General features: G+C 38.1%; 1 protein-coding gene across 4 annotated transcripts in view; it reads right to left on the bottom strand.

The window, feature by feature from the left end:
* PDGFD (platelet derived growth factor D) overlaps positions 1-16,635 on the bottom strand; it is a 337,251-nt gene that overhangs the window by 121,458 nt on the left and 199,158 nt on the right. The gene's annotated exons all lie outside the window — the stretch shown is intronic.

Raw genomic sequence — 16,635 nt, 5'->3', positions numbered from 1 at the left:
AGGGGAAGGGAAGAGACTGATCATTCTATTATGCCACACTTCCTTCTTTTGCCTCATCTGCAAAATGAAGAGGTTGGATTTGAAAATGTCTAAGGTACTTTTTGTATGGGCAGCTAAGTGGCTCCATGGAGACAGTGCTAGACCTGAAGTCAGGAAGACTTTATTTTTCTGGGTTCAAATCTGGTCTAGGGCATTTGCTAGCTTTAGCCCTGTTTGTCTCAATTTCTTTTTTTTTCTTTTTTGGAGGGGAGAAGGCAGGGCAATTGGGTGACTTGCCCAAGGTCACATGGCTAGTAAGGGTTAAGTATCTGAGGCTACATTTGAACTCAGGTCCTCCTGACTCCAGGGCCGGTGCTCTAGTCACTGCACCACCTAGCCACCCTTTGCTTCAATTTCTTATCTGTAAAATAAGCTGGAGAAGGTAATGGAAATCACTCCAGTATCTTTGCCAAGAAAACCCAAATGGGGTTGAGGAGAGTCAAACATGAGTGAACAACAGCAAGCTATTTTTAGACTTAACATGCAACAAATTTGTGCAGGTTGAAATTCCAGTTTGAACTTTTACTGGATGCATGACCTTTGGCAAGTCACTTAATTTCTCAAAGCCTCAACTACATCATCTGTAAAATGAGGATTATAATAACACATACCTTGCAGGGTTGTGATAAGTATTAGATAAGACCATGTATATTAAGTACTTTATAAAGCTGAAAGTGCTATAGAAAGATAAACCACAAATAACAATAACACTTGTGATTGACTATGATTACAATTTGGACAAAGAGTTGCTCACATGCTTAATGATCATGAACCATAAAGTTTAACACTCTATGGGCGATCCTGTCTGTGGCCATAGGTTGTGAAAGGCACGGTTCCTATAATCTGTTCTTGAATGTAAAAAACAATTTTGTCTCTTCCAGATGCCACTATCTATGTCCTTGAATAAAATAAAGAAGATAAAGTTAGAGGTTGGGCATAAATTTAGTTTAAAGTATCTCTTCAACTGTGTAGCTATCTGAAATCTCCCATTCTTGGTAATTTCACTGCTTAATATGGTAGAATTCATCCATCAATCTGGACTCAGTGGGAGAGAGACAGCAGTGGTAAAGAATCATGATTTTTGAATGAAGTGATGACATACTCCGTACCTCAGGCTAATACATTTGTTCTTCAGTCCACCCTTAACACCTCTTACTATCTTGGCAAAAGAGAAGGTTTCCCTTCCACACCATGTTCAGGAGATTTTATGCCAGGGGACCTTTTGCCCTTTTCTTTTCCCTCCCTCACTATTAAAAATAACAGATGGACAGTCTCTGAGAGTTCTTCATTTGAATTCCAAGGATAAGGATCTACTCGGGAACAGTTTTGATGGATGTTTTTTAGAATAACTTTGCCACAAGCTAATCAGTCACCCAGTTGAGCCAACATAAATGTATGGAATATATAAAAATGATTATGATGGTGGTGTAGTAATATTGATAATAAATGACATTTATATGTGATTTTAGGTGTATAGAGTATTTTGCACACATTATTTCATTTGAACCTCATTTTACTTGTAGGGAAGTACTTTAGGTATTATTATCCTCATTTTATAGATGAGGAAAAAAGAGAGATTAAGTAATTTATCCAGGGGCAATAGAGCTAGTGGCAGAGATGGGATTTGAATTCGGTAGTTCTGATTTCCAAGTTGAACACCCTATCCAAGTTGAGGAAGCTAGGCAGCATAATGGATAGAGGGCTGAATCTGGAGTCAGGAAAACTTGAGTTCAAATTCAGCCTCAGACACTTACTAGCTATGTGACCATGGGCAAGTCCTTTCATCTCTGTTTGCTTCCATTTCCTCATATTTAAAATGGGCATAATAATAGCACTTTCCTCCCAGGGCTGTTGTGAGGATATTTGTAAAGCACTTAGTATGGTGCTATATAAATGCTAAGTATTATTATGATTATTACCCACCAGCAGACTAGGGCTTAAGAAATCTATATTCCAGTCTGTGTTCTGCAACCAAGGAAACTGCATCATCTTGAGCAAGTCACTTAATTTTTCTTGATCATGAATCCAGTATATTTTGGCCTCTAATGGACTTTAGAAGTCATCTAGTCCTATACTCTCATTTTACAAACAAGTAAACTGAAGACTGAGAGTTGTGACTTGCTCAAGACCCCAAAGGAAGTAAATGGAAAGCTTGGGATTTGAACCCAATGGTCTTTGTACTGTATGTTTTATCTCATCTACAAAATGAGGATTAGATTTGGCAGTGTCTAGGCTGCAGAGCTAGGGGACCTATGGTCTTGAGGTCACATGTGGCCCTCTAGGTCATCAAGTACAACCATTTGACTAAGTCCAACCTTCACAGGCCCTCTAGGTCTTCAAGTGAGACCCTTTGAATCCAAACTTCAAAAAACAAAACACTCTGTGAAGTTTGGATTTAGTCAAAGGATCACACTTGAGGACCTAGAGGGCCTGTGAAGGTTGGACAAGAAGGGAATCTAGCTGCTATATTTAGGGACAAGATTGTGATGGCCTGAGTTGGGCTGGGAGGAATGTAAAGAACAGAAGAATGGCTAGCTATGAAAGATATTTTAATGAATACAACAGGCTTTGAAGACTGACTACAGGAGACAGGGATCAACGGTAGAGCCACGGGGATATAGTAAGGATATGTTTGTTGTTTTGATGTAACTGACTCCATTTTATATTACCTCATCATTTGTGATGAAGTGTTTTGATGTTTGTTTTTCCTACCTTGTTCCTTTTTTTAACATTAAAGTAAGCATAGTAGGGTACAGTATAGTAATCTGTAAACATCTGGTAAACACATAAAAACCCCAGATAGGTCAAATCATCAAGGGGAAACTTGGTAAATAAACTCATCCTTAGTTTATGCCATCAGGCAAAAATCAAATTTATTGATAAACAAATTGTGTTATTTGCTACCAATCAGAATTTGGGTGTAACCAGCTAATTCTCATAAACAGAACTGTAAGAAACCATCTAGAGACTCTTAGCCTTCAGCTTGACTTTGGGTCACAACTGAGGCAAATTCCACTGTCCCCCACATTTGAGAAACAAGCATTCCCCATGTCCACTTAAGGGCAAGTTTGATTGACTAAAATTTGCCCACTTTCTGGTCAACCACTTTGGAAGGAAACATATGGCTTCTGTTTGTCACTTAAACTTGTCACTAAGAACTAGTATGATATATTAGGCTGATTTGACATACCTATTGTATACAAATACCTCACCTTAATTATGTACATGTTTGCGTGAAGTTTGAATCAGATCTGGGCAGATAGCGGGGGGAAGATGACAGACATTCCAGACAAGAAGAATAACAAGGGAAGAAGCACAGATATGGAAATGAGGTATTTGTGGAATAAAGATGAGACTGTCCTAACTACAGCAGAAGGAGACTAGTATGAGTACTAGTGTGAGAATGCCTATCGGAATTCATGTTGATCCTTTGCTCCCAGAGGGGTTAATATCTGTACTGTCTAATAGATAATAAAACTAAAGTTTCTATGCATTTGATTAATAAAATTTGATTGCTAGCATTCAAAGATATGACACATTATTCTAGTAGCAAAAGTAATAGTAAAATGGTTTGCACATGTACCTTAGTTTATAGGTATCCCAAAACAGTTAAAGGGCAAGAAGAAGGAGAGGAACAAGTGTAGGAAGTACAGCAGGAGTGGGGTACAGAGGACACCGAAGTACCAGCAGAGTGGAGTGTCATGAAAAGTCAAGGGAAAACGTGGCCAGTGGTAACAAATAGAGCAGAGAGACCAAGGAGAAGAAGGACAGAGCAACAGTCATTAGGTTTGGCAATTAGGAGGTCACTGGCAGCTACTGGAGCCATTTTTGGGATGCCAAGAATGAAGAGGGTGACTTATTCTCTCCCTACATTATCTTTCATTGACTTCTTCTTCTTAAAAGCTATTAACTCACATGCCACATGTAATGGCATTTTGATCTTTATGTTGTGAATTCATCCTGTGCACTGAGGTTAACACCTGTAATTCTTTCCTTAATAGACCACTGAAAAAAGGTAGTGTTTACTACAGACCTGTACTGGATGGGAACCAAACTAGAGGTAACATGCTATATAGCCTTTCACAAATTCCCCTGATTTATCCAGCCCAGGAGCTTTATTTTACTTTACAAACAAACTCTGACAACTCCCCAAAGTCACATATACATGGAATAACTAAACGGGGTTTTTCCTTCTATAAAGGCACTTTTAGAGTCTCTGTTATTCATAATCCACTTGAATTCCTGAATAACACTGTTTACATTGAATGTATATAACTCTCTACTATTCTTAGTAGGAGAGTAATACTAAAGAAGAAAGAAAACAGCATATCAATTTCCACATGAGATTGTAGCTAAAGTAAGATATAAAAATCCCCACTCTTTTACTCAAGCTCTCCTTCCTCTCTCTGATCCTCCTTCTCCAGCTAGTAACTGTAAGCTGGGGATTCATTGAAGAGATAGTCACAAACAAAGGAAGTTCATTATGTTGGTATGGTAAGATTCAAAATCCATGTTGTGGATTCATTTACCAGGAAATATTAGACATCTCCTTAAAAGTTTCCAGTGACAAACTAGAAATGAAGAAGTCTAAATTTTATTATGTAAAAGCAAACTCAATTTCAAACAGATCCTTTTCAGTATCCCATCCCCAGAGAAGCCAATGTCTAAGAAGAAATGAAATGAAAAGGTATCCTATTATCTTTCCCTCTGCAAAGATCATAATTCTAACTATGACACTTTAAGGTACAAATGAAAACCATTAAGCAGCAGTAGAAGCCATTAAAAAAACATTTTTGTCTACGGCTTCGTTTAAAGTCCTTACAACAGGCTACCATAATGTAACAGAACTGTGAGATGAAGGCAGAGAAACAACACAGTAGTCCGCCTGCCTGATACACAAGGATGTCAGGGCTTTTGCCTCAAGATTTTGTCTGGCTTATTGATAGATCAAGAGAGCTAACAACACACTGGACTATGCAGAAGGCAATTTTCCACTGAAAAAATTCCAGGAGACAGAGTCTCAGGCCCTCCCACATAGACATATTTTAACCCACAATGTTTCTGGTCCACAGTTCTAGAAGCTTTGGATCTGAATCCCTCTCCTTCCATTTACTAAGTGCATGACCTTGAGCAAGTACCTCAACTTCCTTGGTTAGAGGAGAAAGGAGTGGTAGCAAGAGCAGTAGATCTAGGAACAGAAGTCCTGGTTTCAAATACTACTTATATGACCTTGGAGCAAGTCATGAAGACTCTTTGGACCTGTTTCTTCATCTGTAAAACAGGAGTAACAAGACATGTTGTATCTAGAGGGTTGTTGTAAAAACCAACTGGGATATGACATACATGAAAACACCTTGAAAAATACTATGCCAATGAGTCACTGTTGATAGGTAGTTATTAATCAACCTTTCCAACATTGCTATTATAAGAAAATTAAAGTCCAACAATGGAGGTGAAGAGGAAGGCTTAGTTCTATTTCCACGTCATGGGAGAGGCTTCCTGCACCCTTTTCCAATTTCCCACCAACCTGGCTCCCATGACCCATAAGAATGGTGGTGGTGGTGGTGGTAGTGGAAGTGATGCTGATTCAAATTCCTTGGGCAGTAGTGCCTTTTGTTACAGATGACTGACTTCTCCCCTGGACTACTGAAATAGCCTTCTAACTGACACAACAGTCTCAATTCTATTTCAACTTTAATCTATCATCCACTCAGCTACCAAGCTGATTTTTCTAAACTGTAGGTTTTAACATGTCACCCCTCCCCCTCCATCTCCTGCTCAATGAAGTCCATTGGCTCCTTATTACCTCGGGTTTAAGAATATAAAGTCCTATATTTGGCATTTAAAAGTTCTTCACAACTTGACCCCTTCCTCCTTTCTTATCTTCTTTCACCTTACTCCCTTCCATACAATCCATGATCCAGCTACACTTGCTTACTTATATTAATATATTTAATGTAATATATTATTTAATTAATCAAATTATTAATTAATTTATTTAATATAATATATAATATAATTAATATTTACACATATATGTACGGTATGGGATTAACATATGACAGAGATACAATTTGTTTTAAAAGTAAAGAGGCAGCATGTTGTAGGACAAAAAGTAAACTGATTTCACATTCTACCTTCAGCATTTTGGAATCACTTATTCTCTTTAAATCTCAGTTTCCTCATCTGTAAAAAGGAGGCAATAATGTCCACATAAGGTTTTGGTAAATATAAAATGAGGTCCTGTATTTAAAGCATTCCACAAAGCACAAATTGTGATATAAATATCAGCTATAGCCACATTTTAAAATGTTTAACATTATGCCTGTTTATCAGCCTTAGACTCTGCTCTGAGTCTGGGATCTAAATAGCCATATCAATCAAATTCAATTTCTAAGCAAATGAAAAAGATGCTATTTTCCCAAATCTCTGCTGTGGGATCCTGATCTAAACAATAATAATGATGATGATGATGATAATAGTAATAATAAAAGTTTACCCAGCCAATCAGAAGAAAATTAAACTGAAAAAATATTATGAGATGGATGCTTATGATTTTCTTGCTAATTTTTGTTTCATTATACAGGAGAAATGGGGGGGCAGGAGGGAAAGAGAGAATAGAGCTCTTAAAGGCTAAAAGAAAAAAAATCAGAGTACTTAATCACAACTGCAAAAATATTTGGAAGCAAGTTAAAAAATAACACATTTTATCAGAGTTAGGAAAGGACCAAAAAATGTTTTAGTTTTATGAAATTCAATTTCTGTGTCAACAAAGGGTTGATGCTTATTAGACTTGGCAACATGGTGGGGGTGGAGGTGGGGGAGGAGTTGACCTGAAATGTCTCTCAAAAGAGGGTTTACGGGAATTTTTGGATTAGGCAGTCATTGCCAAAGGGTTCTACTACAGTCATTTTCCCTTTATGGTGCTCCTTACCTTCCATGTGGTCATGCCAGGTGTACCATACTGAAGAAGGGATGACCAATAGAGAAAAGAACAAAACAGGTGGTATATTAATGGGGGAGTTATAGTGTGACATCTTTGGGTAGCTCTAATGAGCCATATATATGAAATCACCTGAATGACTGCCTCTCATGGATCTTCATTCCACACACCTGCCTAATTCTTGTTACTGAACACACTAGGTTTAACAGTAGCCAGTTCTTTATTCTGTATATACTGGCAACTGTTTCTCTTTGGAACAGAAAGCCTGAGGGTCTCCCCTTCCAAGCTTGATTTTTTTTCTTTTTCTTTTCTTTTTCTAATTAAAGGGGCCATCCCTTGACTAGCTTCTTAAAGAGGACTATTCACTGAATAGGCATTACCTCACTCAAAGTAAGAACCTGGAAAGACCTCTGCCGAAAAGAGCCAGCGTGTTCCATTGCATCCTGGATCATCTTGAGTCATCCTGATGAATATCAGGTCGCTGGACCCAGATGGCTCGGGAGGAGAAAGTGAGGCTGATGACCTTGCTCAGCCCTCCCTCACTCAAATCAAAGTCAACTGCAGGTCATGTCATCATTTCCCTGATGCCATGGTCCTCTTTGAAAACAAAGGACAAACACAAAACAATCATAGTACTGGAATAATCTTAGCACTTTGATCCAGAGGGAAGAAAAGCAATGCCAATCAGTAAGAGTACAACCAAGTCATTCACTCATTCAACATCTATTAAGGACTTATATTGTGCAACTAATTGTGTTGGCCATAGAGTGGCTTAACTGAGTATGACAGCAGAAGTACTTCAGGAAATAAAAAGATAATTAAGACATAGCTCTTATCCTTAAGGAGCTTATAACCTAGTACAGGAGATAAAGTGCTTACCTATACAAATATGCAATATACAATAAATGTACAAGGATAATAAATATACAATGACTGCAACACATTATAAATTATGTTTATAGGAGAGCTAGAAAGTGCTATGGCATGCTTGGGAAGACATCTTAGCAGTGAAATAAAAGGAGTGGCATGTATGATGGAAACTAGAATACTGTCTGCTCTACATGAAGAAACATTCTCTGATATGTACTTGCTGGAAAAAAAAAAGGGAAAAAAGGGAGAAAGAGTATGATAAAGAGTGAGGCAAATAGTCCATCCTAGAATACATAGGTCTGTTTCTGAAGAACCCAAGACTCTCAAGTGGGTGCTAATTTATGTTTGATTTAATTAGAAAATTTTTCTACAAATTACCTCCTAGTTGAAACAGTACTGGGTCAGATTCTCACCATGTGTAACTCTTCAAGGGAATTGTGAAAGAGGAAAATTAGGCCATCATCAACACAGATGGGTTAAAATCTGCTTGTAAGTTTATTCAACATTCTTCTTCCTGATGTTTCCCAAGGTACTGATGTTTGGAAGCAATGAGCCAAATGATTTTTGTGGCTCTAAGTGGGACATATTTTGTTTCATTGAAGGAATTCTCATCCAACACCTGGCATGACAACTGCTGATGGGAGTTCAATTTTCACAGAACTCATAACCAAATTTTCTCTAGAAAAACAAGTTTATAGCTCTATGACCGGAAACTCAAGAGCACAGACCATCAGGCATTTATTTGGAATTCTGCGGCAGAGATTTTCTTACAAACACAAGAAGACAACAATTAAGCCTTTTTAAAGACTGGGGCAGACATGAGGAAAGTGAAGAAGTTGCCAGTGGGTTTGAGTAATGTGCCAGGGACATATCCTCCCTCCAGGTATTGTCCTTCTATTTGACTCTAACTTCATCTGTTGATGACTCTTAAATTTTTCCAGAAATAGTAACCTCTGAGGTAAAATTTTTGGAGGATAATTACTCTACAATTCCCTGGGCTGAAAATTCTTCTTCTTTTAAGTAACCAATGCCACAAAACAATAAATAGATTTTAGAACAATAGATAAATTAATGCCAAGTATTTTTGATTCCTTGTTTTACCTGGACAATAATTACGCTCCAAAGATTATCCATAACAATTTTTCAGTAGACAATGTTTCCTTCCCCCTACTTTGGCAGGGAAGGCAGGAAAGAAAAGCAGTTGATGGGCTTTAAAAAAAAATCTATTTAAGGGCTCCATGTAAGTAAGCAGATGAGAGGACTGATTTCATGTAATGGAAAAAAGTCTGAACAGAATAATTTAGAGGGGGGTCACCTTGAAAAATGATATTATATATGGAATGATTTACCTGGTCAAAATGAATATGGGTCTGCTTCTTAAATAACTAAAAGTGGAGTAAAAATGAATCATATCTCATGACACCTACTTTACATTTCCTTCCACAATAGGAAAATTCATTGCAAGTAATTTAGTGCCTAATGAATGCCCTTTATGTCCCTGAAATCCTTTTGGAGATGGGATAGTGTATCTGATGTCTGCACACCTTGTATTTCTCTTATTAGTATGCTTGCCATAATTTGTATTATGTCTATTTATGGATATCTTGTTATTTGTGCCAGTTTTGGATAAAGCAGATTTCTAGAACCTCATATGGGATAATATCTGAAAAGTATTGTTCAAATCGTAAAGTGTTATATAAATTGCTGTGATGATGATGATGATGATCATGATGATGACGACAATGATGACACAGGATGTGAGTGAAACTCTCACCCCTCCTCCCTCTACAATTCCCTATTTCTTTTGAGATTACCACCATCCTTCTAGTTACCCAGTTCTCCGATCTCAGTTATCCTTGATTCTTCCCTTTTCCTTACCCCTTACAACCAATCATTTTAAAAGTCTTATTGATTCTATCCTCCACATCTCTCACATTTGTCCCTTTCTCTCCTTAGGCCTTCATTATTTCTCCTATGAATTCTTTAAACCATTTCCTCCTCACTTTTCTCAGCTTCCAGTCTTTTCCCTTTCTAATTCATCTTCTATGCTGAGCAAAATAATCTTTCTAAGCACACAATTAACTGTGTCATTCCCTTGTTAAACAAATTTCAGGGACTCCCTATTATTATCTCTAAGATAAAAAACAAAAGAAAAAAAAACCTTACTTCAAACTCAGTTTGGTATCTAAAACTTTTCACAATCTAACTCCAGTTCAACTTTCCAAGAATTTTTCATACTGTTTTCTTTCTCCCTCTCTACATTATAGCCAAACCATAATTTGGAAACTTGCTTTTTCCTAAGCTTGTCATTACTTCTCTTCCTTCCCTTCCTTTGAACAGGTTGTCCTCCATGCCTGGGATGTATAATCTCATCACCTCTGCCTCAGGATTCCTTCAAGGCTTAGCTCATGTGACATCTTCTTGGGTAACCGTTTTTTCTGATTGTTCTAGTTAATGCTATTCCCCTCCTCAAATTGTTGCAAGACACTTATCTGTTCATATGTATGAATGTAAGTTCCTTCATATCAGGAACAGTTTTTCATTTTGCTTTGTCCTCTCAGAGCCTAATATACTTATGTGTAGTAGATGTTAAATGAATGTTTATTTGGGTTATGTTAGGCAAAAAACACAAACATATGAAATTTTTGCAATTACATCACAAAAAAGCTAGGTTATCCCAAAGATTAAAGTCATTTCATGACAGGATTAGACAAGTGGAGATGCCTTGAGAAGTGACTGTTAAATTTTCAGCATTTTCAGAAATTGGCAAATGTTACAGATCAGAGCTTGATTTTTGTTTTGTTGATTGTCTAGATATAAGAAAGTGATAGAGGAAATATTAATAATGAAGATTAAATTTAGAAGTATGTTGTGATGTGTGTGTTTTCCCCCAGAAAGTTGGTTGTTGAACATTTATCAGCATACCTTCCATTAGAGGCCATTTCAACAGCCATCAGCGTAGATGACTATACGACACTACATGACTTCTGTCCTTTTCCAAGTATACTTCTATTTTAACAGGGCAGAAAAATCATCCCAACATTTTTGTAAGGTAACACTAAATGGCTGCCATCTTTCTGAGGTACAGGGAACTTGTTTCAGTGTCTTTCTGAAATAAATGACTGCCCTGACAGCTATGGAAATATGTAGTAGCCCTGCAAAGAATCTCCTATGCCATTATGCTACCATTACTGACTGACTTCATTAGCAAATCCTGGTGTGAGATGGCTACTTGGGATTTAATAGCTCATTCATTCAATATTAGTCAATTCAATAACCATTCAGTCATGAAAACATCTCTGGCCACCCTGGCCTTAAGTAGTCTCTCTGTCTTCTAATACCTAAAGCAATTATTATCTGTACCCTTCACCTAGCAATTAACAACAATAGTAGATGAAAACATTTTATGTTTCCATAGCACTGTACAATTTATAAGGATTGTTTGCACACATTATCTTAATTAATCCTGATGGCAACCCTGTGAGGTAGATAATGCACATATTATCTCAGAATCACAGAATATCAGAGTTGGCAGAGACCACAGCAGCATATTGGCCCAACCCGTACCTGAACCATGATCTCTTTGATAAGAAGTTAATAGCCTGGGTGGTGGTGACAGCGGCAGCTGGGCTACATTTATCCTTGTTTTGTCTTTTAATTTTATATTCTGAGGTCGAGAATCAACTCTTATATTGCCTGGTATTTTTCCACAGTATCTTGCACAGAACAGTTTTTCAATAAATATTGTTATTTATTTCATTTCCCAATTAAGAAAGAACAGTACTCGAAAGTTATTTTAAAATTCTCTATAGTTCTTGTCACCTTTCTCACTGATATTTATTGTGATAACTTCCCTATGAGAATTGATTTCCATGAATACACAAGTGGAATGAATACTTTTTACCTTGCTCCATATACACCTTTACCAGTTTACATAATCCTGAGCACTGGAAAATCAGAGTGTGTATAAATTTTATATTCATTAATATGAACTATATACTCTTTGAAGGTGACCTTGAAAATAGAGAGAAAGCTCCAACACGTCTTACCAAGACAGAAAAGCTTTAAGAATGGGCCTGATGACCAAATTTCATTCCATCATCTCAAGAACAGTTCAGCTACATTCTCAAAAGCTCATCCGTACCAGGGTGACCACAAGATAATGAATGCTTAAGCCAGGCAACTTGTTAAGAACATCTACTAAGTCATAGAGGGGTTCTAGTCTGAACTGAGGACAAAACCAGGGAACACCAAAGCACTGAAGTAACACACAGTACACAAATTCCAGAAAGAATTCACTTTCTTTTTGTTTTCACATCAATTCAGTCTTTGGAGAGAGAGATATGTGAGAACAAAGCAAGTCAGTAAGAATCTGGCAGACATGCAAAAATGGCAAAGGTAGAGCCAGGGGAGAAAACAGGTGACAGAGAAGTGTGATCAAGTCTCAAATTTAGTGTCTGAACTCTGTTAAGGGCTGCTAGGTAGCCCAGTGGATAAAGCATTGGGCCAGGAATCAGGAAGACTTGAATGCAAATCTGGCTTTGGACATTAGGCAAGTCATTTGAATTTCTGTCTACCTCAGTTTCCTCAGCTATAAAATGGGATTGCACCTACCTCACAGAGTTGTTGTGAGGATCAGACAAGACAATATTTGTAAAGTGCTTGGCACAGGGACTGTCACGGAGTAGTCACTTAATGAATGATTGCTGCCCTCCCCTGTAAGGGTTATGGGATTTAAAGATCTTCCATGCCCCGTTGGACTTGCTGACGTAGCAGGAAGGGGCGGAGCAAGAGGAAGCGGAAGCCAAGCTAGCGTTCTTTCGGTGGCTGGCGGTGGTGGTGACGGCGGCAGCAGCAGAGGCAGTGGCAGCGCGAAGCCTTTTTTGAGTTAGAACTGCTAAGGACTTTCTGCTAAGGACTCCTGCTGAGGACTGCCAGGGGCCGGAGCTGCTGGGAGTGCGCTTCCAGGACGCTGGGTGGTTGCTGTGCGTGGGGAGAGGAGGACCTTTGCCTGAGGTAGCCTGTTCTGTTTTAAAGGCTTGAAAATGTGGGTGCTTTCTACTTTATCTACCTGTGCCAATGTCATAACTACTCTGATGGCTTTCACTTTCTGGTTTTGGGACTCAGTCTTTTGGTATCTTAATAAATTTTCTAGTTTATTTCCTCATATGGCAAACATGACGTATTTTCTAATGGATAATTATATCAGCATATTTGTAATCTCTATAGGCATTGTGAATATGGCATTGCTGATACATCCCCCCACCACATAGCACTTATTTTGGCAAAAGAACAGCTACTGTGGGATCAGTAAATTTAGACTGTAGGGCATCTTAGACCGTGGTCCAACCCCCTCATTCTGCAGCTAGCCAGTTCAAAGTCGCTGTTATTCATTCATTCTTTCAACAATTACTAAATGTCTTCTCTAGTGTACTGCATTATACAAAGGCACTAGGAGAAATATGAAGTTAAATATGATACACTTCCTGCCCTCAAGGAGTATAGAATCTAAAAGGGGAAATTAATATATGTATGTATGTGTATACACACAGATACATGCACACACACACACATATATGGAGGGAGAGAAAGCACATAGCATATAAAGTTGAAAGTACTAAATACATAATAGTACAAAATGCTATGAGATTAACCAAGGGGGAGGTAATAATTACTAGCATTTTGTTTTTGCTATTTTCTTGTTCATTGTTATGGGTCCGTGGCAGGGTGGTTCACTGACTTGAAACAGAAGAGTATTGAGAGTGATACTGTACCAAACTGCCAATTTTGCAGCATCCATGACAAATGGCAGCCCTATTTTTATGGGATCTACATATTAAGGATAAATAAGTATTCTTTTATAAGACCAGAGGACATGAAATTTGGAGACAAGCCTATCAGTTACCATTTATTCAGTTCCTCTTATGCTCAAGGTGTACAGGGGATTAGATAAGGAATTGGATAAGGTGTTATCTTCATATCTTTGTATCAGGAATATAAAAAAAAACCCTTCCTATCTAAGCCTATATAAAATCACTATGTTTAAAGGAAAATGCCTTTTTTCTCCCCAAATGCACAAAACACTATGCATTTTCAAAATACAGTTTTCTAATTGATAAGGACTCCACACTGGCTGAAATGATACATGGAAACTAACAAGGATCTTGATGGGTGTAAAAATGGAATAAATAAAAACATCCTGACATTCTAGTGGGCATTTAAATGCACACAGCAGGCGAGAAAACTTCCCCAAATGAAGATGTGCTTGGAGGGTTTTGCATTCTGTATCAATTTAGACATTTATATACTTTCTATTTCCATTACACTTTTAGGTAAAAGTAAACACACAGCATAGTCCTTCATGCAAATCAAATGCCCAGCCAGGAGACTAAACTAAATCCTGTTGATTTTAACTATCAATTTCAAAAATATGAGACAATATTCAAAACCTCAATAAAAATGTGCTTTCCTTCTATTCAGCTGTTTCACTAGAGGAAAAAGGAGCAAATAATTCTTGCTAGTTTCTATGATTCGAGAGAAAAAAACTCTGTACCTTCTTTACCTGGGACCCCAAAATACTCAAGCAAATATATGAACTTACTTTATAGTATGTACACAATACATAGCAACAATTATAGGGTGTATGTGTGTGTGTGTGTATGTGTGTGTGTTGTAGTAGCAAGTACGCTAGCACACCCAGAATGGCCTGCTAGCACCGGTTCTTTGATCTGCTTTTAATGGAAAGACTGCTCAAAAGGGGGTTAACAATTCTACTTTTAATAATATTCACTAGTTTAGGGGAAAGATCAACACCCTCAACCTGGAGAAAATACAGAGAAAATACAAGCAGAGAAATTAGCACAAAGACCAACAGACAGGGCTCCAACTGAGTAAAGCAATATTGCTATACACTTTGCATACATTACTGGATGGAGATAGCACAGACATCTAAGCATTTGGGGCAGGGGCTCTTAACAAATGGCCACTTGGAGTCTCGACCAGGAAATCAAAAGATCCTTCTCATGAGTGAGGCCTCAAAGCAAAATGCCCACCTCCCAGAATATATAACAAAGACATGGCCCCTGATTGGCTAAGAGCCAGAAGACACAAAACCTACTTGACTCAGAACAATTGTGAATTATCAAGTGATTCAAAGGTTATTTCCTCAGATGTTTACAATTTAACCTGAGCCTGGGAAACTGAACTCCAAAAAGAAAACAACAAAAATTCCACCTTGCTTGTGCTCACAGGTGTGTGTCTATATAAACACACACACACACATATGTATACACACACACACATATATGTGTGTTTCTATGTATGTATATGTGTGGGCAGTTAGGTGGTACAGTACATAGAATGCAGAGCCTGGAGTCAGAAAGATATGAATTCAAAATCAGCCTCAGACACTTACTATCTATGTGACCCTGGGCAAGTCACTTAACCCTATTTGCCTCTGTTTCCTCATCTATAAAATGAGCTGGTGAAGTAAATGGAAAATTACTCTAATATCTTTGCCAAGAAAATCCCAAATGGGGTCACAAGGAGTTGGACATGACTGAAATGACTAAACAACAACACATATGTGCATGTATATACAGATGTGTATACATGTGTGTTTGCATGTACGATCTCAGAGCATGTTGCATAGTGAGAGCTATTTCCTTGTCCAATTCTAGCCATTCCTTAGCCTCTCAGAATGGAATTTCAAAGCAGAGTATACGAACTAGGATGCTGGTCTTTTCTAACGGGGCCCACTCATCACTAAGAATTGTTTGGGGTCAACTAATGGCTTGCTATCTGTCAAACTGGCATCGGGCAGCATTAGCTTTTAATCAGTCTTAACTGATACAGCACTTAGATGAATGAAAATTTAAGAATTTACCTAAAGATCTTGTTCACTCATCATTTTCTCCTCATCCCCAAAGATAATACAAGAAGGGAAGAGTACAGCATTGCTCTGAAGCAGCAGCCATGGAAACCACACCTGCCACTTAATTACCTGAGGGAAGGGGAAAGAGCTGTTCTTTACTAGCTATAACTTCTCACTAGAAAAGAACTAAAAAAAAACCCCATAACCTCAGGCTTCTCTGAAGTTTTAAGTGCTTGGCACCAGATTCTTTTCCTCTCCTTGTCTTTCACAGAGGACTCAAACTTGTGATGCCCAAACCAGATTCTGTTACCAGGAATGACGATCTGAGAGACTGAGGTATATTTTGAAATAAAGGTGATGTAAAAACATCACATCCAGTGCAACTAGTTGGCACAGTAAATAAAATGCCAAGCTTGGAGTCAGGAAGACTCATCTTCCTGAGTTCAAATTTGGCCTCAGATACTTGCTAGCTGTGTGACCCTGGGCAAGTCCCTTAATCCTGTTTGCCTCAGTTGCCTCATCTGTAAAATGAGCTAGAGAAGGAAATGTCAAACCACTCCAGTATCTTTGCCAAGAAAACCCCAAATGGGGTCACAAAGAGTTGGACACAACAGAAACAACTAAACAACAAAACAGTATGTATCTGTCACCACCTCCTCTTCCACCCCAGCAGAGAGCCCTTTACAGATTAGGTTCTTTAACATTTTAAATGCTTTTTAAAAGCAGAGTAAAGGAACTGTACTCTCTAAAAGATCTCTTGGGTGTGCCGGTGCATAAAACCACCTACATAAAGACCTCAGGGGAAGTAGGGGTTTCAGACCTTTACCAGAAGTACCGAGTGACTTAGAGGGCTAATGCGTTCGTTCTTTCTTTCTTTCTTTCTTTCTTTCTTTCTTTCTTTCTTTCTTTC

Source organism: Petaurus breviceps, unplaced genomic scaffold, assembly GCF_028583685.1.
Source record: "Petaurus breviceps papuanus isolate PSGF00001 unplaced genomic scaffold, PetGlider_PUasm1.0 91133, whole genome shotgun sequence".
Lineage (NCBI taxonomy): Eukaryota > Metazoa > Chordata > Mammalia > Diprotodontia > Petauridae > Petaurus > Petaurus breviceps.
This window is presented reverse-complemented; position numbering and strand designations above follow the sequence as displayed.